This window comes from Ascaphus truei, chromosome 2 (genome assembly GCF_040206685.1).
Source record: "Ascaphus truei isolate aAscTru1 chromosome 2, aAscTru1.hap1, whole genome shotgun sequence".
NCBI lineage: Eukaryota > Metazoa > Chordata > Amphibia > Anura > Ascaphidae > Ascaphus > Ascaphus truei.
Window position 1 is genome coordinate 4,120,254 of NC_134484.1, and position 27,262 is coordinate 4,147,515.

At 48.7% G+C, this 27,262-nt stretch overlaps 1 protein-coding gene across 1 annotated transcript in view; it reads left to right on the forward strand.

Moving 5' to 3' along the window:
* The first annotated feature begins 22,413 nt into the window (after window positions 1–22,413).
* Window positions 22,414–27,262, forward strand: part of LOC142474485 (alanine aminotransferase 2-like) — an 89,220-nt gene continuing 84,371 nt past the window's right edge. Inside the window, exon 1 of the mRNA XM_075580870.1 lies at window positions 22,414–22,511. The gene's annotated coding sequence lies outside the window, so the exon portion shown is untranslated. The remainder of the gene's footprint in view (window positions 22,512–27,262) is intronic.

The window sequence follows — 27,262 nt, forward strand, 5'->3', positions numbered from 1 at the left end:
AGAGAAGATGGCCTGGGCACGATGATACATAGAGAAGATGGCATGGGCATGATGATACATAGAGAAGATGGCATGGGCATGATGATACATAGAGAAGATGGCATGGGCATGATGATACATAGAGAAGATGCATGGGCATGATGATACATAGAGAAGATGGCATGGGCATGATAATACATAGAGAAGATGCATGGGCATTATGATACATAGAGAAGATGCATGGGCATGATAATTCATAGAGAAGATGCATGGGCATGATAATACAGAGAAGATGCATGGGCATGATAATACATAGAGAAGATGCATGGGCATGATAATACAGAGAAGATGGCATGGGCATGATAATACAGAGAAGATGCATGGGCATGATGATACATAGAGAAGATGCATGGGCATGATGATACATAGAGAAGATGCATGGGCATGATGATACATAGAGAAGATGGCATGGGCATGATGATACATAGAGAAGATGGCATTGGCATGATGATACATAGAGAAGATGCATGGGCATGATGATACATAGAGAAGATGCATGGGCATGATGATACATAGAGAAGATGCATGGGCATGATGATAAACAGAGTGTATGCATGGGCATGCTAATACATAGAGAAGATGGCCTGGGCACGATGATACATAGAGAAGATGCATGGGCATGATGATACATAGAGGAGATGCATGTGCATGATAATACATACAGTAGAGAAGATGGCATGGGCATGATAATACATAGAGAAGATGCATGGGCATGATAATACATAGAGAAGATGCATGGGCATGATAATACATAGAGAGGATGCATGGGCATGATGATACATGGAGAAGATGCATGGGCATGCTAATACATAGAGAAGATGCATGGGCATGATGATACATAGAGAAGAAGGCATGGGCATGATAATACATAGAGAAGATGCATGGGCATGATAATACATAGAGAAGATGCATGGGCATGATGATACATAGAGAAGAAGGCATGGGCATGATAATACATAAAGAAGATGCATGGGCATGATGATACATAGAGAAGATGCATTGGCATGATAATAAATAGATAAGAAGGCATTGGGCATGATAATACATAGAGAAGATGCATGGGCATGATAATACATAGAGAAGATGCATGGGCATGATAATACAGAGAAGATGGCATGGGCATGATGATACATAGAGAAGATGGCATGGGCATGATGAAACATAGAGAAGATGGCATTGGCATGATGATACATAGAGAAGATGCATGGGCATGATGATACATAGAGAAGATGCATGGGCATGATGATAAACAGAGAGGATGCATGGGCATGCTAATACATAGAGAAGATGGCCTGGGCACGATGATACATAGAGAAGATGGCATGGGCATGATGATACATAGAGAAGATGGCATGGGCATGATGATACATAGAGAAGATGGCATGGGCATGATGATACATAGAGAAGATGCATGGGCATGATGATACATAGAGAAGATGGCATGGGCATGATAATACATAGAGAAGATGCATGGGCATTATGATACATAGAGAAGATGCATGGGCATGATAATACATAGAGAAGATGCATGGGCATGATAATACAGAGAAGATGCATGGGCATGATAATACATAGAGAAGATGCATGGGCATGATAATACAGAGAAGATGGCATGGGCATGATAATACAGAGAAGATGCATGGGCATGATGATACATAGAGAAGATGCATGGGCATGATGATACATAGAGAAGATGCATGGGCATGATGATACATAGAGAAGATGGCATGGGCATGATGATACATAGAGAAGATGGCATTGGCATGATGATACATAGAGAAGATGCATGGGCATGATGATACATAGAGAAGATGCATGGGCATGATGATACATAGAGAAGATGCATGGGCATGATGATAAACAGAGAGTATGCATGGGCATGCTAATACATAGAGAAGATGGCCTGGGCACGATGATACATAGAGAAGATGCATGGGCATGATGATACATAGAGGAGATGCATGTGCATGATAATACATAGAGAAGATGGCATGGGCATGATAATACATAGAGAAGATGCATGGGCATGATAATACATAGAGAAGATGCATGGGCATGATAATACATAGAGAAGATGCATGGGCAATATAATACATAGAGAAGATGCATGGGCATGATAATACATAGAGAAGATGCATGGGCATGATAATACATAGAGAAGATGGCATGGGCATGATAATACATAGAGAAGATGCATGGGCATGATGATACATAGAGAAGATGGCATGGGCATGATGATACATAGAGAAGTTGCATGGGCATGATAATACATAGAGAAGATAGCATGGGCATGATGATACATAGTGAAGTTGCATGGGCATGATGATACATAGTGAAGTTGCATGGGCATGATAATACATAGAGAAGATGCATGGGCATGATGATACATAGTGAAGTTGCATGGGCATGATGATACATAGTGAAGTTGCATGTGCATGATAATACATAGAGAAGATAGCATGGGCATGATGATACATAGTGAAGTTGCATGGGCATGATAATACATAGAGAAGATAGCATGGGCATGATGATACATAGTGAAGTTGCATGGGCATGATGATACATAGAGAAGATGCATGTGCATGATGAGACATAGATTAATCCCTTAGTATTGCAGTTGTGCCTCTGCTGTTACAAAATGTTTTCTGCTTAGAGATGAAACCACAACATTTACATTTGCCCCCTGGGTATGTCCCTTTGGGTGGTTTCACAGCCACGGTCTTATTAACGTGGCTATGCTGACTATATGTTGTATCAAGTTCACTTTGTAATTATTACTGAGTGGAATAAGGAGTCTATGCATATATCCTTCTACTAATTATACTTTTTATTTACTGTTATAAACACAATCGGTAATATATGTTTTAAGTAAAAATGATTAAAAGGTACATTTTAACATTGGAAGGGGTGTGCATTTAAGTGACTTTCTTTCAGAGCCCCCGATGTGGTGTGCTCCCCACTTTACTGATTCACTTTCAGGTCACAGTTGCACCCACTCATTATGCTTTTCACTGATTACTTTACATATCATTATGGATTCTAGTTGATCACTTCCTATCCCCAATTTTTTTTTTCCAGAGACTGCACAATCTCTGAACCCGAACTCGACTGTTCAATAAGGATTTCTATCTTCACCATGTCCCCCCCGGTCTGGCTGAGCTGCTCCCCCACCTCTTCTCTTACCAGGATCAGAAGGGCCAGAGAAGTCCTATTGAGGACCTGGCACCACTGTTCAACGAAGGCAGGTTTGTCAGCCCCAATCGTCCTCCCCTCAAACACCAGCTTGAGCACATCACAATATACACACAAAGCAAGCACACACACACACACACACACACACACACACACACACACACACACACACACACACACACACACACACACACACACACACACACACACACACACACACACACACACACACACACACACACACAAATCATGCAAGCGTAGCACTGTCCCTGTCCCCCCTTCCTCTGCGAGATGTTGCTGCTGCTACAGGAGTTTGTGGTGCGTTCATACCTGTGAGGGTCCAGGAGAGCTGAGTGGTCCGCGATGTTGTGGGGAACAGGACAGGCTTTTGGTGATCTTGATGTTCAGCTCAGGGTGTCAACGCCTCCAGCTTCAGTGGTCTCCAGTATTCTCAGAGACAGTACCCACCAAAACAGACTTCTTTCACACCCCTGCCCGAGAGACTGCAAACTCAGGCAGGGATACAGGCATACCCCGCTTTAAGGACACTCACTTTAAGTACAATTGCGAATAAAGACATATCGCCAAATAGGCAAACAGCAGCTCACGCATGCGCCTGTCAGCAAGTACTGAACAGCAACACCGGCTCCCTACCTGTACCGAAGCTGTGCGCAAGCGGGGAGACTATAGAGCCTGTTACACATGCGTTATTTACATCAGTTATGCACGTATATGACGATTGTCGTACAGAACATGCATCGATAAGTGGAAAAAAGATAGTGCTTCACTTTAAGTACATTTTTGCTTTACATTCATGCTCTGGACCCATTGCGTACGTTAATGCGGGGTATGCCTGTGTATGAAAAGGGATGCTTTATTGTTGCAGTCACTGCAGCTGTTATACAGCGGATGCAGATGGATATCAGAGGGTCCCAGGCCTCTGGATGGTGCTTGACCCTCAGGGAGTCTTGAGGCCTTAATCTCTCTTAACCAGCCAGCCCACGAGGGATTGACTGGCCTGGCTCACTCCCAGCCAGGAGGAGCAACACACACCTTCTCTCCCTAGGAGGGTGGGAGCTGGAATCAAGGGCTCGCCTCTCTCTAAGGGGCTCTTTAATTTAGTCACTTCCCCCCTGAGGCTCAGAAGGGAGGGCACAGGATCTGCACCATGATAGGCTGCACACAGATTCCTATGTCACCACCACTTTTGTCACTCAGGGAGTCAGAATGAGGGGTGTCAATGCCCACAGGATAGCCTGTCACAGCCTGTAACTACTAAGGGCTTACGTGACAGGGGGTAGAGAGGCAGTCTGGACCAGCTATGGCTACACTCTCCCCTGGGTGGAAAATTCCATGTCCTCACTGGAACAGATTTGATGCACCATCCATCACTCTGGAGCATGCAAAATAACGACAGTTTACATATATGATGGTACAACATAACCAGAATACAATTACAGACATCAGGGACCCAAATCAACCACTGACTTACTAACTCTTTCAACATAAAGAGTATGGGGTACTACTTGTAGTATTTGGGATCAGGATTTTTGACATTCCCACATGTCCCTCACCCAGACATAGTATACCTTAGGGGCACCCGTGTCTTGGTGAACCTCCACCCTATCTGTAAATATACTTATCGCTGGGATCCATTCCCTCATAATGGCACAGATACGAGACTCAGTAACAACACTTGGTAGCTAGTTTTGGTATGGAGATACTCCGTGACAACCAACCTCAGCCAGTCATGTTTGTTGTCGTCTATTTCCTGCATGATCGGTTCAAGGACATTGGGTAATTCGTGGCTGTGAGATAGACGGTACCGATTCTTAATAGCTCTATCAGCTCGGCACAGCCGTATTATTTTCCAGCCAGCTCCTTGGCCAGGTGGTACCCAAAACTCTGGTTTGTTGGTCCACCTCTTGGTATAAGATAGAGGGGCCTTTAGGTATTCTTACCCCGAAATTAATTTCTCCCTGCCTTTTTCGAAGGGCCTCTGCCTCATCCTCAGGAGAGAGTTTGCTTTCCTCCCAACTATAGGGCCGTTAACCAATACAAACCTTGTCCTATTCATATTAGGGACATATCCCCGGAACATGGGGTCTCACCATTAAAGGGGTTCCCCGGACAAAGGTTTAGGCCTCGGGCTCCTAGGCCTGGTGTGCACTTGGGACAACACACAAGAGGTGTTAGACCGCTGGGATGATCTAGATGACCCCCTGAAGGATGTACATGACCCTGGGGACTTGTTCCCAGATTTGAGAATAGGTGCTGGAGGTGGCCCATCTGACTCATCAGATTTACTATCCCAATCCCACATGTCGTTGCATAACCCTGGGGACACATTACTACCTGGGAACCTGGAAAGTACAAAGTTAGAGGTGATGGGATCAACATTAATACCCCTACCAACACCAGGGGTAGAAATGGGGAATAGAGCATTATCCTGCATAGGTGTGGCATGGGACGAGGCAGGGGGATGGAGGACCGGTGATTGGGGCCTAACCTAGTCCATGGCAGTCCAACTGGGATGGGCTTGCCTCGGAAAGGGGGTGATGGAGTGACATCAGGGGTACGGTGACCTCTTCTCTTGCATTGAACCACAAAGCATGGGGCTTTGGCAGAAATCAGTCCCGATCTCACCACCGTGGAAGGTAGCAAGTGTTCAGCATGCTCCATGTACGCCATCTTGGTAACATCAGCAGGAAGCGCCAGCCACGCGAAAGCCCCAGACAGTCCCCGGTCTGGTGGCGCGGATGACGTCACGTCCGGCTGTGCCAGAAGAAAATCACTCTGCGACACAGCGAACAGGGTTCCGCCCAGTTCCTCTTCCAGATAGGCTGCAACAGGACCCTGGTGGAGGTAATTGGTAAGAGTCTCACCCATCCTAAGGTAAGTGATGGTTTCTCACCCCACAGGTTCCGCTATCGGCAGATCATTTCCAGCAATGTCGTCTTCCTCAGGTGCGGGGCTCTTCCGTGGCTCCGGCATCACCACGGCCTTCTGTGTGGACGACTCTGAGCTGGAACGCTGATGCAGGACAGAGGTAGGGGGTCTTCCCTCCACAGGTTCGGCACAGTAGAGGTCATCTTCTTCTGGGGCGAGGGAGGACCGCTCAACCCGGCCGCGATGTCAGAGCACCTCACCTTCCCTGGAAACTATTGGCACGGGGCTTGCAGCCCCCGCACCACCAGGGGAGGTGCACCCAACACCCCCGGGATATTCAACTCACCCTCCCGGTCATCAGATGGTGTCGGTACCGGTCCTGGGACCGTCTGCAGCATCCCCACGAGTTGAGGCTCAGGCACCGGCCCACAAATACTGCGGTGGGGTGACATCAGGGCCCACAGGCCCCCAGGATCCGTGATAACAGGGTAGGATACTGGAGCGGCCATACCGAGTGGTGTTGAGGCCTGAGAAATGGGCATAAACAGATCGACTGATCCAGGGCTGACAGGCCGCAGGTAGAAGGTAGTCGGCAGTGCGGGCAGAGGCACCGCAGATGGGTCTGGCCATTCACGCGGACAACAAGATAACCCCCTGAGAGGGTTGTTGGTTACCTCCAAGTCCTCCATTCTTGTCACAGACAGCAGTTGAGGTAGTACACAGCAGTTTGTACAGTGGCTCCTCTCTCTGTTTCAGCTCCTAGTGAAAGAGATCGGTGCAGCAGGCTGCGGACTCCTCCCTGATCAAGACAGGTTCTGAGTGGCTGGTAGTTGGTGGCCCCTCCCCCAGGTGGAATTAGGGCGGTGCGAATTGAAGGGTGTCCTGGCTCCGGCTGAGCCAGTCCCATTGAGGGGCGTTGCCAGAGCTTGGCGCCGAAAGCTTGCAACTCGTTTAGCAGAATTCTTGCAAATTGGTTTTTGCAACTCAATTCCAGACGGGAGCGCCATTTTGGCTACTGAAGAACAGGCAACACGCGGTGGCCGCCATTTTAGAACACAGTCCATGCCATAGACTTCAATGTAAAATCCACAACACAGTCCAGGACAATCTTTAAGGTGCAGATAGTCCCTGGTGATGGCCCGTTCCGCACAGAAAATAAAGGTGCACAAGGCCCCTTACGGTACGCTGTAAGGGGCCCGTCCCTTGTAGAACAGGTATGGGGTTCACGCTCCCGGGATACATTTCCCACCGGGTGCGCCCCCAACTTTTATAGTACGTCGTGAATGGTGCACGGGTTGCCCCAAAGGTCCCGTCCCTTTAAACGCAGTCTTGGTACTTGGTACCCGATGGTCCGCGCGGTACTTGTAAGGGCCCTGGCCCATTTTCCAGTGGTTGAAGAGGGTCAGTGCACCCTGGGAACATCCCATTGGGGGGGTCCCCCAACTTGCACAGCCTATATGCCCAGGTGCCCAGGGTTCTTCACAGTGCGTGGTGAGGCTTGTCCTGGTCCTGTCTGGCTACTATGAAGGATAACAGCGCTCCCCCGGTAACATCCCATCCGGGGGGGGGGGGGGGGGGGAGAGGGTCGCCCCAACAAAGTTCTGTCCTGAATACAATATGCCTCTTTTACTTTCTCTGCTGCTGCATGCTGCTGTAAAGTCCCTTAAAAGCCTATCCTGTTGCTGCCATCTCAGCAGCGCCTCCAATTGTAGTGCACTTTCCCTCACCCCCTGGGAAGGAAGGGGGGAGGATGAAGAAATCCTGGGAGGGGATGGGAGAGGTGGAAGACATCCTAGGGGGAGGGGATGGTGGTTGGGTGGATGACATCATGAGACGAGGGGGAGTGGAAAAAATCCTGGAGGGTGGGGGGGTGGAAGAAATCCCGGAAGGGGGGTGGGTGGAAGATATCCTGGGGGTGGAAGGGGGGGACGACTGTGACGGCGAGGAAATAACCAGGCTCACAAATAAAGGTCAAGCCCACCTGGTTGCCCCTGAGTCACATTGTGGGGTCCTAGAGTGTCAGCTCTTGGACCTGGCTGCCGTGTGCTGCTGTGCATTGTATAAAAATATGCGACAATAAAGAATTTTCATGATTTTGCTTTTCCAGGGGTGCCAGCAAGCAGAGATAGCTGGGGGGGGGGAGGGGGTGCCAGCAAGCAGGGATCGCTGGGGGAGGGGCGGGGGGGGGGTGAGTGGGGTGCCAGCAAGCAGGGATCGCTGGGGGACGGGGGGTGAGGGGGGTGCCAGCAAGCAGGGATCGCTGGGCTAGGTGTTTCAGGGGAGGTTTTGCAGAGAAAGTCATAACAGATTGTGGCTATGTAGCGGGGTTCCCGAATTACAGGATACCCCAAAAATGTAGCCGGGAATCAGTTCAGATTGTCGGATGCATTGAAGCACATTGCTCTGGTCAAACTCCTACCCTGAAAAGGTTCTTGCAACTCACCACCAGGAGTCCCTGCTTCAGCACAGACCAGAAAGGTAAAAGAGGCATAGGGGATCAAGGTATCCCCAGAATGGTTCAGGCGTCCCTAATATAAGGGCGGTTGCCTAGTTCATGCCCAAGTCACCCTGAACGTGGTATAGGGGTTCAGGGGGTGCCCCAGCTATAAGATAAAGCTGCGAGGTTTATTTTGTGTATAAGTGTAAAGTCGGGTTTTGGAGTCTGGCCGGGATATGGTTAGTGAGAACTGTGGGATTTCCAGGTCCGTGGTTCCGAGAGACCAGATGGCCTCCAGGCTTGGTGCCCCTGTGTCTGTTCGGGTCCCAGACTTGAAAGCCTCAGAGATGCCAAGGTGTTAGGGCAGGCAGAGTACTGGAGTTACTCTCAAGTACTCGCGTCCTGACATGAATAGGGGCTATCCGGAAACCATTTGCCTAGACTCTGGTGTACGTCTGTCTCCCAGGAATAAACGCCATTTATTTTACTCCTCGGTATTGCTCAGTGATCCCGGTATTGCTCAGTGATCCCGGTATTGCTCAGTGATCCCGGTATTGCTCAGTGATAGGATCCCGGTATTGCTCAGTGATCCCGGTATTGCTCAGTGATCCCAGTATTGCTCAGTGATACGATCCCGGTATTGCTCAGTGATCCCGGTATTGCTCAGTGATATGATCCCGGTATTGCTCAGTGATCCCGGTATTGCTCTGTGATATGATCCCGGTATTGCTCAGTGATCCCGGTATTGCTCAGTGATATGATCCCGGTATTGCTCAGTGATCCCGGTATTGCTCAATGATATGATCCTGGTATTGCTCAGTGATCCCGGTATTGCTCAGTGATAGGATCCCGGTATTGCTCAGTGATCCCGGTATTGCTACGTGATCCCGGTATTGCTCAGTGATATGATCCCTGTATTTCTCAGTAATCCCGGTATTGCTCAGTGATATGATCCGGGTATTGCTCAGTGATCCCGGTACTGCTCAGTGATATGATCCCGGTATTGCTCAGTGATCCCGGTATTGCTCAGTGATCCCGGTATTGCTCAGTGATCCCGGTATTGCTCAGTGATATGATCCCGGTATTGCTCAGTGATATGATCCCGGTATTGCTCAGTGATATGATCCCGGTATTGCTCAGTGATCCCGGTATTGCTCAGTGATCCCGGTATTGCTCAGTGATATGATCCCGGTATTGCTCAGTGATCCCGGTATTGCTCAGTGATATGATCCCAGTATTGCTCAGTGATCCCGATATTGCTCAGTGATATGATCCCGGTATTGCTCAGTGATCCCGGTATTACTCAGTGATATGATCCTGGTATTGCTCAGTGATCCCGGTATTGCTCAGTGATATGATCCTGGTATTGCTCAGTTTTATGATCCCGGTATTGCTCAGTGATCCCGGTATTGCTCAGTGATAGGATCCCGGTATTGCTCAGTGTTATGATCCCGGTATTGCTCAGTGATATGATCCCGGTTTTGCTCAGTGATAGGATCCCAGTATTGCTCAGTGATATGATCCCGGTATTGCTCAGTGATCCCGGTATTGCTCAGTGATAGGATCCCGGTATTGCTCAGTGATATGATCCCGGTATTGCTCAGTGATCCCGGTATTGCTCAGTGATCCCGGTATTGCTCAGTGATATGATCCCGGTATTGCTCAGTGATCCCAGTATTGCTCCCGGTGAAATGATCCCGGTATTGCTCAGTGATACTGTATGATCCCGGTATTGCTCAGTGATATGATCCCGGTATTGCTCCCGGTGATATGATCCCGGTATTGGTCAGTGATCCCGGTATTGCTCAGTGATATGATCCCGGTATTGCTCAGTGATCCCGGTTTTGCTCAGTGATATGATCCCGGTATTGCTCAGTGATCCCGATATTGCTCCCGGCGATATGATCCCGGTATTGCTCAGTGATATGATCCCGGTATTGCTCCCGGTGATATGATCCCGGTATTGCTCAGTGATCCCGGTATTGCTCAGTGATACTGTATGATCCCGGTATTGCTCAGTGATCCCGGTATTGCTCAGTGATATGATCCTGGTATTGCTCAGTGATATGATCCCGGTATTGCTCAGTGATATGATCCCGGTATTACTCAGTGATATGACCTGGTATTGCTCAGTGATCCCGGTATTGCTCAGTGATATGATCCCGGTATTGCTCAGTGATATGATCCCGGTATTACTCAGTGATATGATCCCGGTATTGCTCAGGGATCCCGGTATTACTCAGTGATCCCGGTATTGCTCAGTGATAGGATTCCGGTATTGCTCAGTGATATGATCCCGGTATTGCTCAGTGATATGATCCCGGTATTGCTCAGTGATATGATCCCGGTATTGCTCAGTGATCCCGGTATTGCTCAGTGATATGATCCCGGTATTGCTCAGTGATATGATCCCGGTATTGCTCAGTGATATGAACCCGGTATTGCTCAGTGATATGATCCCGGTATTGCTCAGTGATATGATCCCGGTATTGCTCAGTGATATGATCCCGGTATTGCTCAGTGACCCCGGTATGGATCAGTGATATGATCCCGGTATTGCTCAGTGATATGATCCCGGTATTGCTCAGTGATCCCGGTATTGCTCAGTGATATGATCCCGGTGTTGCTCAGTGATCCCGGTATTGCTCAGTGATGTGATCCCGGTATTCCTCAGTGATATGATCCCGGTATTGGTCAGAGATCCCGGTATTGCTCAGTGATATGATCCCGGTATTGCTCAGTGATCACGGTTTTGCTAAGTGATATGATCCCGGTATTGCTCAGTGATCCCGATATTGCTCCCGGCGATATGATCCCGGAATTGCTCAGTGATATGATCCCGGTATTGCTCAGTGATATGATCCCGGTATTGCTCAGTGATCCCGGTATTGCTCAGTGATACTGTATGATCCCGGTATTGCTCAGTGATCCCGGTATTGCTCAGTGATATGATCCTGGTATTGCTCAGTGATCCCGGTTTTGCTCAGTGATACTGTATGATCCCGGTATTGCTCAGTGATCCTGATATTGCTCCCGGCGATATGATCCCGGTATTGTTCAGTGATATGATCCCGGTATTGCTCCCGGTGATATGATCCCGGTATTGCTCAGTGATCCCGGTATTGCTCAGTGATACTGTATGATCCCGGTATTGCTCAGTGATCCCGGTATTGCTCAGTGATATGATCCCTGTATTTCTCAGTAATCCCGGTATTGCTCAGTGATATGATCCGGGTATTGCTCAGTGATCCCGGTACTGCTCAGTGATATGATCCCGGTATTGCTCAGTGATCCCGGTATTGCTCAGTGATCCCGGTATTGCTCAGTGATCCCGGTATTGCTCAGTGATATGATCCCGGTATTGCTCAGTGATATGATCCCGGTATTGCTCAGTGATATGATCCCGGAATTGCTCAGTGATCCCGGTATTGCTCAGTGATCCCGGTATTGCTCAGTGATATGATCCCGGTATTGCTCAGTGATCCCGGTATTGCTCAGTGATATGATCCCAGTATTGCTCAGTGATCCCGATATTGCTCAGTGATATGATCCCGGTATTGCTCAGTGATCCCGGTATTACTCAGTGATATGATCCTGGTATTGCTCAGTGATCCCGGTATTGCTCAGTGATATGATCCTGGTATTGCTCAGTTTTATGATCCCGGTATTGCTCAGTGATAGGATCCCGGTATTGCTCAGTGTTATGATCCCGGTATTGCTCAGTGATATGATCCCGGTTTTGCTCAGTGATAGGATCCCAGTATTGCTCAGTGATATGATCCCGGTATTGCTCAGTGATCCCGGTATTGCTCAGTGATAGGATCACGGTATTGCTCAGTGATATGATCCCGGTATTGCTCAGTGATCCCGGTATTGCTCAGTGATCCCGGTATTGCTCAGTGACATGATCCCGGTATTGCTCAGTGATCCCAGTATTGCTCCCGGTGAAATGATCCCGGTATTGCTCAGTGATACTGTATGATCCCGGTATTGCTCAGTGATATGATCCCGGTATTGCTCCCGGTGATATGATCCCGGTATTGGTCAGTGATCCCGGTATTGCTCAGTGATATGATCCCGGTATTGCTCAGTGATCCCGGTTTTGCTCAGTGATATGATCCCGGTATTGCTCAGTGATCCCGATATTGCTCCCGGCGATATGATCCCGGTATTGCTCAGTGATATGATCCCGGTATTGCTCCCGGTGATATGATCCCGGTATTGCTCAGTGATCCCGGTATTGCTCAGTGATACTGTATGATCCCGGTATTGCTCAGTGATCCCGGTATTGCTCAGTGATATGATCCCGGTATTGCTCAGTGATATGATCCCGGTATTGCTCAGTGATATGATCCCGGTATTACTCAGTGATATGACCTGGTATTGCTCAGTGATCCCGGTATTGCTCAGTGATATGATCCCGGTATTGCTCAGTGATATGATCCCGGTATTACTCAGTGATATGATCCCGGTATTGCTCAGGGATCCCGGTATTACTCAGTGATCCCGGTATTTCTCAGTGATAGGATTCCGGTATTGCTCAGTGATATGATCCCGGTATTGCTCAGTGATATGATCCCGGTATTGCTCAGTGATATGATCCCGGTATTGCTCAGTAATCCCGGTATTGCTCAGTGAAATGATCCCGGTATTGCTCAGTGATATGATCCCGGTATTGCTCAGTGATATGAACCCGGTATTGCTCAGTGATATGATCCCGGTATTGCTCAGTGATATGATCCCGGTATTGCTCAGTGATATGATCCCGGTATTGCTCAGTGACCCCGGTATGGATCAGTGATATGATCCCGGTATTGCTCAGTGATATGATCCCGGTATTGCTCAGTGATCCCGGTATTGCTCAGTGATATGATCCCGGTGTTGCTCAGTGATCCCGGTATTGCTCAGTGATGTGATCCCGGTATTCCTCAGTGATATGATCCCGGTATTGGTCAGAGATCCCGGTATTGCTCAGTGATATGATCCCGGTATTGCTCAGTGATCACGGTTTTGCTAAGTGATATGATCCCGGTATTGCTCAGTGATCCCGATATTGCTCCCGGCGATATGATCCCGGAATTGCTCAGTGATATGATCCCGGTATTGCTCAGTGATATGATCCCGGTATTGCTCAGTGATCCCGGTATTGCTCAGTGATACTGTATGATCCCGGTATTGCTCAGTGATCCCGGTATTGCTCAGTGATATGATCCTGGTATTGCTCAGTGATCCCGGTTTTGCTCAGTGATACTGTATGATCCCGGTATTGCTCAGTGATCCCGATATTGCTCCCGGCGATATGATCCCGGTATTGTTCAGTGATATGATCCCGGTATTGCTCAGTGATCCCGGTATTGCTCAGTGATACTGTATGATCCCGGTATTGCTCAGTGATCCCGGTATTGCTCAGTGATATGATCCCGGTATTGCTCAGTGATATGATCCCAGTATTGCTCAGAGATTTGATCCCGATATTACTCAGTGATATGATCCCGGTATTGCTCAGTGATCCCGGTATTGCTCAGTGATATGATCCCGGTATTACTCAGTGATATGATCCCGGTATTGGTCAGTGATATGATCCTGGTATTACTCAGTGATATGATCCCAGTATTGCTCAGTGATCCCGGTATTACTCAGTGATCCCGGTATTGCTCAGTGATAGGATCCCGGTATTGCTCAGTGATATGATCCCGGTATTGCTCAGTGATATGATCCCGGTATTGCTCAGTGATATAATCCCGGTATTGCTCAGTGATATGATCCCGGTATTGCTCAGTGATATGATCCCGGTATTGCTCAGTGATATGATCCCGATATTACTCAGTGATATGATCCTGGTATTGCTCAGTGATCCCGGTATGGATCAGTGATATGATCCCGGTATTGCTCAGTGATATGATCCCGGTATTGCTCAGTGATCCCGGTATTGCTCAGTGATATGATCCCGGTGTTGCTCAGTGATCCCGGTATTGCTCAGTGATATGATCCCGGTATTCCTCAGTGATATGATCCCGGTATTGGTCAGAGATTCCGGTATTGCTCAGTGATATGATCCCGGTATTGCACAGTGATCACGGTTTTGCTCAGTGATATGATCCCGGTATTGCTCAGTGATATGATCCTGGTATTGCTCAGTGATCCCGGTTTTGCTCAGTGATACTGTATGATCCCGGTATTGCTCAGTGATCCCGATATTGCTCCCGGCGATAGGATCCCGGTATTGTTCAGTGATATGATCCCGGTATTGCTCCCGGTGATATGATCCCGGTATTGCTCAGTGATCCCGGTATTGCTCAGTGATACTGTATGATCCGGGTATTGCTCAGTGATCCCGGTATTGCTCAGTGATATGATCCCGGTATTGCTCAGTGATATGATCCCAGTATTGCTCAGAGATTTGATCCCGATATTATTCAGTGATATGATCCCGGTATTGCTCAGGGATCCCGGTATTGCTCAGTGATATGATCCCGGTATTACTCAGTGATATGATCCCGGTATTGGTCAGTGATATGATCCTGGTATTACTCAGTGATATGATCCCAGTATTGCTCAGTGATCCCGGTATTACTCAGTGATCCCGGTATTGCTCAGTGATAGGATCCCGGTATTGCTCAGTGATATGATCCCGGTATTGCTCAGTGATATGATCCCGGTATTGCTCAGTGATATAATCCCGGTATTGCTCAGTGATATGATCCCGGTATTGCTCAGTGATATGATCCCGGTATTGCTCAGTGATATGATCCCAGTATTGCTCAGTGATATGATCCCGATATTACTCAGTGATATGATCCTGGTATTGCTCAGTGATCCCGGTATTGCTCAGTGATATGATCCCGGTATTACTCAGTGATATGATCCCGGTATTGCTCAGTGATATGATCCCGGTATTATTCAGTGATATGATCCCGGTATTGCTCAGTGATATGATCCCGGTATTGCTCAGTGATATGATCCCGGTATTGCTCAATGATATGATCCCGGTATTGCTCATTGACCCTTGTATTGATCAGTGATGTGATCCCGGTATTGCTCAGTGATATAATCCCGGTATTTCTCAGTGATCCCGGTATTGCTCAGTGATATGATCCCGGTATTGCTCAGTGATGCCGGTATTGCTCAGTGATATGATCCCGGTATTGCTCAGTTATCCCGGTATTGCTCAGTGATATGATCCCGGTATTCCTCAGTGATATGATCCCGGTATTTGTCAGTGATCCCGGTTTTGCTCAGTGATATGATCCCGGTATTGCTCAGTGATCCCGATATTGCTCCCGGCGATATGATCCCGGTATTGCTCAGTGATATGATCCCGGTATTGCTCCCGGTGATATGATCCCGGTATTGCTCAGTGATCCCGGTATTGCTCAGTGATACTGTATGATCCCGGTATTGCTCAGTGATCCCGGTATTGCTCAGTGATATGATCCCGGTATTGCTCAGTGATATGATCCCGGTATTGCTCAGTGATATGATCCCGATATTACTCAGTGATATGATCTCGGTATTGCTCAGTGATCCCGGTATTGCTCAGTGATATGATCCCGGTATTACTCAGTGATATGATCCCGGTATTGCTCAGTGATCCCGGTATTACTCAGTGATCCCGGTATTGCTCAGTGATATGATCCCGGTATTGCTCAGTGACCCCGGTATTGATCAGTGATGTGATCCCGGTATTGCTCAGTGATATGATCCCGGTATTGCTCAGTGATCCCGGTATTGCTCAGTGATATGATCCCGGTATTGCTCAGTGATGCCGGTATTGCTCAGTGATATGATCCCGGTATTGCTCAGTTATCCCGGTATTGCTCAGTGATATGATCCCGGTATTCCTCAGTGATATGATCCCGGTATTGGTCAGTGATCCCGGTATTGCTCAGTGATATGATCCCGGTATTGCACCCGGTGATATGATCCCGGTATTGCTCCCGGTGATATGATCCCGGTATTGCTCAGTGATCCCGGTGTTGCTCAGTGATACTGTATGATCCCGGTATTGCTCAGTGATCCCGGTATTGCTCAGTGATATGATCCCAGTATTGCTCAGTGATATGATCCCTGTATTGCTCAGTGATATGATCCGGGTATTACTCAGTGATATGATCCCAGTATTGCTCAGTGATCCCGGGATTGCTCAGTAATATGATCCCGGTATTACTCAGTGATATGATCCCGGTATTGCTCAGTGATATGATCCCGGTATTACTCAGTGATATGATCCCGGTATTGCTCAGTGATCCCGGTATTACTCAGTGATCCCGGTATTGCTCAGTGATAGGATCCCGGTATTGCTCAGTGATATGATCCCGGTATTGCTCAGTGATATGATCCTGGTATTGCTCAGTGATATGATCCCGGCATTGCTCAGTGATCCCGGTATTGCTCAGTGATATTTTCCCGGTATTGCTCAGTGATATGATCACGGTATTGCTCAGTGATATGATCCCGGTATTGCTCAGTGATCCCGGTATTGCTCAGTGATCCCGGTATTGCTCAGTGATACTGTATGATCCCGGTACTGCTCAGTGATCCCGGTATTGCTCAGTGATATGATCCCGGTATTGCTCAGTGATCCCGGTTTTGCTCAGTGATATGAGCCCGGTATTGCTCAGTGATCCCGATATTGCTCCCGGCGATATGATCCCGGTATTGCTCAGTGATATGATCCCGGTATTGCTCCCGGTGATATGATCCCGGTATTGCTCAGTGAACCCGGTATTGCTCAGTGATACTGTATGATCCCGGTATTGCTCAGTGATATGATCCCGGTATTGCTCAGTGATCCCGGTTTTGCTCAGTGATACTGTATGATCCCGGTATTGCTCAGTGATCCCGATATTGCTCCCGGCGATATGATCCCGGTATTGCTCAGTGATATGATCCCGGTATTGCTCCCGGTGATATGATCCCGGTATTGCTCAGTGATCCCGGTATTGCTCAGTGATATGATCCCGGTATTGCTCAGTGATATGATCCCGGTATTGCTCAGTGATATGATCCCGATATTACTCAGTGATATGATCCCGGTATTGCTCAGTGATCCCGGTATTGCTCAGTGATATGATCCCGGTATTACTCAGTGATATGATCCCGGTATTGCTCAGTGATATGATCCCGGTATTACTCAGTGATATGATTCCGGTATTGCTCAGTGATCCCGGTATTACTCAGTGATCCGGATATTGCTCAGTGATAGGATCCCGGTATTGCTCAGTGATATGATCCCGGTATTGCTCAGTGATATGATCCCGGTATTGCTCAGTGATATGATCCCGGTATTGCTCAGTGACCCCGGTATTGCTCAGTGATATGATCCCGGTATTGCTCAGTGATATGATCCCGGTATTGGTCAGTGATCCCGGTATTGCTCAGTGATATGATCCCGGTATTGCTCAGTGATCCCGGTTTTGCTCAGTAATATGATCCCGGTATTGCTCAGTGATCCCGATATTGCTCCCGGCGATATGATCCCGGTATTGCTCAGTGATATGACCCCGGTACTGCTCAGTGATCTCGGTATTGCTCAGTGAACCCAGTATTGCTCAGTGATCCCGGTATTGCTCAGTGATATGATCCCGGTATTGCTCAGTGATCCTGGTATTGCTCAGTGATATGATCCCGGTATTGCTCAGTGATAGGATCCCGGTATTGCTCAGTGATCCTGGTATTGCTCAGTGATCCCGGTATTGCTCAGTGACCCCGGTATTGCTCAGTGATATGATCCCGGTATTGCTCAGTGACCCCGGTATTACTCAGTGATATGATCCCGGTATTGCTCAGTGAGAGGATCCCGGTATTGCTCAGTGATCCCGGTATTGCTCAGTGATCCCGGTATTGCTCAGTGATCCCGGTATTGCTCAGTGATCCCGGTATTGCTCAGTGAGCCCGGTATTGCTCAGTGATATGATCCCGGTATTGCTCAGTGATAGGATCCCGGTATTGCTCAGTGATCCTTGTATTGCTCAGTGATCCCGGTATTGCTCAGTGACCCCGGTATTACTCAGTGATATGATCCCGGTATTGCTCAGTGATCCCGGTATTGCTCAGTGATCCCGGTTTTGCTCAGTGATCCCGGTATTGCTCAGTGATATGATCCCGGTATTGCTCAGTGATATGATCCCGGTATTGCTCAGTGATATGATCCCGGTATTGCTCAGTGATCCCGGTATTGCTCAGTGATAGGATCCCGGTATTGCTCAGTGATATGATCCCGGTATTGCTCAGTGATATGACCCCGGTATTGCTCAGTGATCCCGGTATTACTCAGTGATCCCGGTATTGCTCAGTGATATGATCCCGGTATTGCTCAGTGACCCCGGTATTGATCAGTGATGTGATCCCGGTATTGCTCAGTGATATGATCCTGGTATTGCTCAGTGATCCCGGTATTGCTCAGTGATATGATCCCGGTATTGCTCAGTGATCCCGGTATTGCTCAGTGATATGATCCCGGTATTGCTCAGTGATAGGATCCCGGTATTGCTCAGTGATATGATCCCGGTATTGCTCAGTGATCCCGGTATTGCTCAGTGATTGGATCCCGGTATTGCTCAGTGATATGATCCCGGTATTGCTCAGTTATCCCGGTATTGCTCAGTGATATGATCCCGGTATTCCTCAGTGATATGATCCCGGTATTGGTCAGTGATCCCGGTATTGCTCAGTGATATGATCCCGGTATTGCTCCCGGTGATATGATCCCGGTATTGCTCAGTGATCCCGGTATTGCTCAGTGATACTGTATGATCCCGGTATTGCTCAGTGATCCCGGTATTGCTCAGTGATATGATCCCAGTATTGCTCAGTGATATGATCCCTGTATTGCTCAGTGATATGATCCGGGTATTACTCAGTGATATGATCCCAGTATTGCTCAGTGATCCCGGGATTGCTCAGTAATATGATCCCGGTATTACTCAGTGATATGATCCCGGTATTGCTCAGTGATATGATCCCGGTATTACTCAGTGATATGATCCCGGTATTGCTCAGTGATCCCGGTATTACTCAGTGATCCCGGTATTGCTCAGTGATAGGATCCCGGTATTGCTCAGTGATATGATCCCGGTATTGCTCAGTGATATGATCCTGGTATTGCTCAGTGATATGATCCCGGTATTGCTCAGTGATATGATCCTGGTATTGCTCAGTGATATGATCCCGGTATTGCTCAGTGATATGATCCTGGTATTGCTCAGTGATATGATCCCGGTATTGCTCAGTGATCCCGGTATTGCTCAGTGATATTTTCCCGGTATTGCTCAGTGATATGATCCCGGTATTGCTCAGTGATATGATCCCGGTATTGCTCAGTGATATGAGCCTGGTATTACTCAGTGATCCCGATATTGCTCCCGGCGATATGATCCCGGTATTGCTCAGTGATATGATCCCGGTATTGCTCCCGGTGATATGATCCCGGTATTGCTCAGTGATCCCGGTATTGCTCAGTGATACTGTATGATCCCGGTATTGCTCAGTGATCCCGGTATTGCTCAGTGATATGATCCCGGTATTGCTCAGTGATCCCGGTTTTGCTCAGTGATACTGTATGATCCCGGTATTGCTCAGTGATCCCGATATTGCTCCCGGCGATATGATCCCGGTATTGCTCAGTGATATGATCCCGGTATTGCTCCCGGTGATATGATCCCGGTATTGCTCAGTGATCCCGGTATTGCTCAGTGATACTGTACGATCCCGGTATTGCTCAGTGATCCCGGTATTGCTCAGTGATATGATCCCGGTATTGCTCAGTGATATGATCCCGGTATTGCTCAGTGATATGATCCCGGTATTGCTCAGTGATATGATCCCGATATTACTCAGTGATATGATCCCGGTATTGCTCAGTGATCCCGGTATTGCTCAGTGATATGATCCCGGTATTACTCAGTGATATGATCCCGGTATTGCTCAGTGATATGATCCCGGTATTACTCAGTGATATGATCCCGGTATTGCTCAGTGATCCCGGTATTACTCAGTGATCCCGGTATTGCTCAGTGATAGGATCCCGGTATTGCTCAGTGATATGATCCCGGTATTGCTCAGTGATATGATCCCGGTATTGCTCAGTGATATGATCCCGGTATTGCTCAGTGACCCCGGTATTGCTCAGTGATATGATCCCGGTATTGCTCAGTGATATGATCCCGGTATTGCTCAGTGATGCCGGTATTGCTCAGTGATATGATCCCGGTATTCCTCAGTGATATGATCCCGGTATTGGTCAGTGATCCCGGTATTGCTCAGTGATATGATCCCGGTATTGCTCAGTGATCCCGGTTTTGCTCAGTGATATGATCCCGGTATTGCTCAGTGATCCCGATATTGCTCCCGGCGATATGATCCCGGTATTGCTCAGTGATATGACCCCGGTACTGCTCAGTGATCTCGGTATTGCTCAGTGAACCCGGTTTTGCTCAGTGATATGATCCCGGTATTGCTCAGTGATCCCGATATTGCTCCCGGCGATATGATCCCGGTATTGCTCAGTGATAGGATCCCGGTATTGCTCAGTGATAGGATCCCGGTATTGCTCAGTGACCCCGGTATTGCTCAGTGATCCCGGTATTGCTCAGTGATATGATCCCGGTATTGCTCAGTGATCCTGGTATTGCTCAGTGATATGATCCCGGTATTGCTCAGTGATAGGATCCCAGTATTGCTCAGTAATCCTGGTATTGCTCAGTGATCCCGGTATTGCTCAGTGACCCCGGTATTGCTCAGTGATATGATCCCGGTATTGCTCAGTGACCCCGGTATTGCTCAGTGATATGATCCCGGTATTGCTCAGTGACCCCGGTATTGCTCAGTGATATGATCCCGGTATTGCTCAGTGATAGGATCCCGGTATTGCTCAGTGATCCCGGTATTGCTCAGTGATCCCGGTATTGCTCAGTGATCCCGGTATTGCTCAGTGATCCCGGTATTGCTCAGTGATCCCGGTATTGCTCAGTGATATGATCCCGGTATTGCTCAGTGATCCTGGTATTGCTCAGTGATCCCGGTATTGCTCAGTGACCCCGGTATTACTCAGTGATATGATCCCGGTATTGCTCAGTGATCCCGGTATTGCTCAGTGATCCCGGTATTGCTCAGTGATCCCGGTATTGCTCAGTTATATGATCCCGGTATTGCTCAGTGATAGGATCCCGGTATTGCTCAGTGATATGATCCCGGTATTGCTCAGTGATCCCGGTATTGCTCAGTGATAGGATCCTGGTATTGCTCAGTGATCCCGGTATTGCTCAGTGATATGATCCCGGTATTGCTCAGTGATATGATCCCGGTATTGCTCAGTGATAGGATCCCGGTATTGCTCAGTGATATGATCCCGGTATTGCTCAGTGATCCCGGTATTGCTCAGTGATATGATCCCGGTATTGCTCAGTGATCCCGGTATTGCTCAGTGATATGATCCCGGTATTGCTCAGTGATATGATCCCGGTATTGCTCAGTGATAGGATCCCGGTATTGCTCAGTGATATGACCCCGGTATTGTTCAGTGATCCCGGTATTGCTCAGTGATCCCGGTATTGCTCAGTGATATGATCCCGGTATTGCTCAGTGATCCCGGTATTGCTCCCGGTGATATGATCCCGGTATTAAGGAGTTACTCTCCTGTGACAGCGACCACATCTCTTTTTAAACGTTGTTCAGTTTAGGGATTATAAATGTAAAGATCTGAGGTAACCGCACCAAACAGAAAAGAAATGCCTAGGTGGGACTTCACCTTTATCCCGGGTGCCTGCCGCCTGCTGGATTACGCCCCCTGGCACTGATGGATTAACATTAGATTAGAGGATAACAGAGATCGGGATGCACCTTGGACCGGCCTTAGCTCTGCCCTGTGACCTGTTCATCCCTCACTTCCTGTACTGTACGAGCTGCGAGCAGACCCGCGCTGCCTCTTCTGTCCCTGTCAGGTTTCCAGAAGCTGGTGAGTTTTCATACGCCGCTACCTACGTGTCTACAGATAAACAGATAACGCTCCGCGCTGGGGCTGTCCTAACAGTAGTGTTGCACTGATGGGGTTAAAACTCTTGCAGCCGCCTGCCGGAGGAACTCCACACCCCCTAAAAGAAAGTGATCTCCTTTCCGGGAAGCTCACAAAACAAAGGAAGAACAGGCAGAAAGCGCAGAAAGCGCACTGCGCAAACACAAATAGTCTTTATTTAAAGCAGCCCCAAACCCAGAGGCTGCACACAAACACATCATGTGAAACACACAGGGCACAGCTTCAAATGTCCGCGGGGCGCAGAACTCCAGTGCTAGTAACAAACTAATATAACCATAAATTAAAAGTTTAACTTACAATTGCGCAAAAATGGGAGGCAGCCCCAGGAAGCCTTGGGTCACACAGCCAGGGATAGTAGATGTAGGTGGTCCGGACCAGCACTATACACCCGCGCCACAAGGAACCTCTGCCCCCCCCCTCACCCCCAAGATGTGTCTCTTTCTCACTCCAACAGATCCAAGACGCAGCCTCATGTGACCTCTAGTGGTCGCAGCTGCTGACAGGCTGATTTAGCAGAATTAGATTCACCTCTGAGGGCTGTGGTCTTGTGCAACAGCTGGGGTATTTAAACTCTATCACGTGATGCCCCTGATGAAGCACTACGTGCAAAACCAGTAGAGAGGGACGGTGATGGGGTAACCCGGCTCAATAAAGGTATTAAGCCCATTTGGTTACCCCTGACCCATATTTGGGATTTTAGAGTGTCAGCTCTTGAACATTTTTATTGTGCCTGCATTGTGAATAATTGTGCGATAATAAATGTGTTCTTACCTTCCCAGGAGTGCTAGCGAGCAGAGATCGCGGGGCTATGAGTTTTGGAGGGGGGGGGGGTGGTTTACGGAGAAAGTCTGGTCAGAATGTGTCTAGGTAGCCCGGTTCCAGAGTTGCTGGATACCCCAAAAATGTACCCAGGAATCAGGTCGGATTCACGGATACATTGAGGCACATTACCCCGGCAAAATCTCCCCTTGAAAATGCATGCGCGACTCACCGCTAGGATTCCCTGCTTCAGCACGGACCAGAAAGGTAAATGGGGCATAGGGGTGTAAGGTATCTCTGGAACTGTCAAGGGGTCGCCAGGTTATGAGGGGATGCCCAGTTACCCAGAACCTGGTATAGGGTTTCCGGGGGTACTCTAACCACACATAAGGTTGTGAGGGTTTTTAAAGTCTAAGTCCGGGTTTCAGTGTGTGGGGAATGTGACAATGAGCCTGCGCTCTTTCATTCTATTCCCCATAACCCAAGGACTTAGAAGAAATATGTGAAAATGTATTTTATTAAAGTGTATAAAAGTGTATACATGCTTGTGGACAGTATATGAGCTGGGTACTTCCAGGTCCACGGTTCCGAGAGACCATGTGGCTACCAAGCTTGGTGCCACCAAGTCTGCTCGGGTCCCGGACATGAAAGCCTCAGAGGTTGCCAAGGTGTGAAAGCCATTTGGGCAGCGGAGTTAGCCTCAAGTACTCACGTCCTGGGATGAATGGAAGTCATCGGACTACCATTTGCCCCAACCCAGACTGTGAGGAGCCTTACTCAGCGGGTGGCTTCTGCATGACAAGTGGCAGAGGTGCCAAGTTGGCGCTTCTTGTCAGATTCCGAATCCGAGCTTGCCCGGTTTAGATAGACTGGCAGCGCTCTGATTGGCTGGTAGGAATATTCCCACGCTCGAATTGGCTGTAGTATTTCATGAATGTACTCTGAAATACTATCATAATCTCTCAGCCAATCTGTTCGCGAGATTCTCACAGATTCTAAGTGTCACGGTAGACCAAGTCTTTAAATACATTTATATTTAAGGGATCGGTCACAAGGCAAAACAAGGCAGTTGAATAAAATGAGGTTTATTTGGATAAGACCTCGGAAACACACAGAAACACAACACACAGAGAATATACACACTTACTGGGGTCTGCACCTGGCAGTCTCTCTTGATTGGTTACCACAGTGTCCCCTCTCTCTGGTGGAGTCTAGAGTAGGGGCACCCTGGAACAGGGTGGGACTTCGACTCCTCCCTGGGCCAGTCACAGTGGATGGGCGCGGTTCCGACTTGCGCAGAATCGTGCAAAGAGGAAGCGTGCAACTTTCCTGCAATTCCCACATACGGTTCCCCGTCTCGGCGGGAACCGCCGTTTTACGTAGTAATGTCCATGCGGTGCGTTCCCTTGTGAGGGAACCACCATCTTGGATGAAATAAAGGTTGAACCCACGGGGTCCACACGATTCCTACGAGAATCCGTTCTTCTTAGGTCTCCACAGAACATGGTTAGCTGTCTACCGAGAGTAGATTGTACCCCAGGCTAGCATCGCTCTTACCTGCACGCTGCACTCGATCACAGTCCATTGTGAGTGCTCTGTGGTCTACTGTGTCTTGACGGCTAGTGGTGCTCTGGTAGTTCTTCCAGCAGAGGGGTATATATTCCCTGATGAAGAGACCGTTAAGGTTTCAAAACGCGTTGGAAGAAAAAACTGATTGTTTTATGAACTCTGGACTCTGCAATACCCCTGTGCGGGCTCACACAGTGCCTGGAAAGACTGCGACGCGCTGACGCTCCTGAGTGACGTCACGAACCCGGAAGCGCCGGACCGGAGAGCTGAACAGCGTGTGCTCTGCTGCTGCGGAGTTTGCCTGACTGGAGGACACTGTCTGTATCACGAGCCTTGCTGGACTGCATACGATCGTGCTGGAGATTATCCAGGACACAGTCTGAGATCGAGTGACCGTGACGGGAGGAGCCGTGTGTGTTTACACTGAAGACATTTTCACTGTCGTCCCGATTGGTGCATGGGTAACACTAACCCCTGACATGCTTGTTTATATTTGTTTTAATGTACGCTTAATACTTACCTTATTTATGGGTTTACAATATAATTTTTAATGCACTATGAGCGTTGTGCGCTGTGTTTTTTGTGTATTCTGTTCATATTAGGGGGTATTTGAGCCATCCCTGGTGTCACAGCTGCAGACGCTTCATTTCGAGTTTACCAGGTCACGTTATATATATATATATATATCACGATTTCACGTTTATATTGTTTGTAGTTGCGCACCTATTCCTCACTTTTTGTTCACAGAGGGGTATACGCACCTGCGGAACAGGCACTCCTCTTAAGACACTCCCTAGCAGCATCATACGCCGCACTGCTGCGGCACTGGCATCGCAGACCCTCTCCAGAGGCCCCTGCCACACGCTAACCTGACAACCCCCTTTAGGCATCATACACCTACCAGTCCTCAGGGCGACTTAGACCCAGCAATAGCCCTCTGTCTCAACACAGCTTGCCCTGTAGATACACCAACCGGCGTATATCCCTACAGACGGAGTCCGGTCCCGATGACAGCGATGGTGCGGCCTGAGCGGCGAATGAGCGTCCTGACGGTGGTGGACCCCAGCGGCCTGGTTGGTGAACCAGCATCCCATCCGATGAGTCCCAGGGTTCCGACGAGTCAGTGGAGCGGTGAGAGCCCACCTCCTAACCTCCAGCAGGACCCGATGGAGACTTCCGATGAAGAGGTACCTTTTCCTACATGGATGGCGACGACACACCTAAGCAGAGACCGGATGTCGATGTACTTCCAGTGTGGGACCTCGACCTCTATTCGGATCCCACGAGACTGGATCCAGATGACGTCATTTTGAAAGCGACCTCCGGAGCGGAAGAGGAACGGCCGATGCCCGCTCCGGTGAGTACCGCTTTATCTACCACCTGTGTGGACCATTTTATGGATCGTGTGCGGGCTCACCTGTGTCGCAGGAAATCTGTGGATCCGGTGCGTACAGCCTCATTTTCTCCTGCGGATATGGCCAGATACCGGGACCATGTGATGGTCAGGAAACACTGTATGGTTGCGGAACCGGACATTAAGGGTACGTATGTGGCATCCAGTCAGGGTAGGGTCTGAGACTTACAGGACTTTACAGCCCTAGTCCCTCCTAGTACCACTCCCCATGTGTTTACGAGGCCCTCATTCTATAGGAAGGCTAAAAAGCTAGTCCATAGCCTCAAGAACACCGCAAAGCCTTCCCAGGACTGGCGGGATTGGGACTTTGACCTTGGGTCAGAAGATGATGAGACCGCGGATAGTGTGGCCTCTTATGGTGGTAAATCCACTGTTTCCTACAAATCAGAGACTTTGGGGTATCATCCAAGCCTATTTACGTTTTTGGTTCTACTCAGGCAACACCGTGTAGTCTGCAGTTCCGTGGCAGGGAAGGTGGGCCTCCATTATGGTATGCCGGATTCCCCTGGACACTACACCTGTCTTCACTCTTTCTTCAGCACTCACTCTAGAAGCGTACTTCATAACCTCCAGCCTTGCGTCGCTGAAAGCCTGTCCTGATACTCTCAGCAGCGCCTCCAAATGTAGCCCCCTTTCCCCCTTGTCTAGGGAAACTACCTGTGGTGCGTTACCTGAGGAGAGGCTCACAGGAGGCCCGATCCTCCGCTGCAGGGAGCCTGGGGTGGTTGTGGTCTTTCGGATGACACCGCCTCCACCTGGGAGGGATCCAAGCGCAGTTGGATAACCCCTTCCCAGGAACACACAGGAAAGAATAAATATACACACACGGTGGTATAACACCTTATCTTTACTGATAACATATAACACAATAATGTAGCAGTACTCGCCGTGTACCCAATACCATACGGGCCCCGCACAGTATCCCCACACC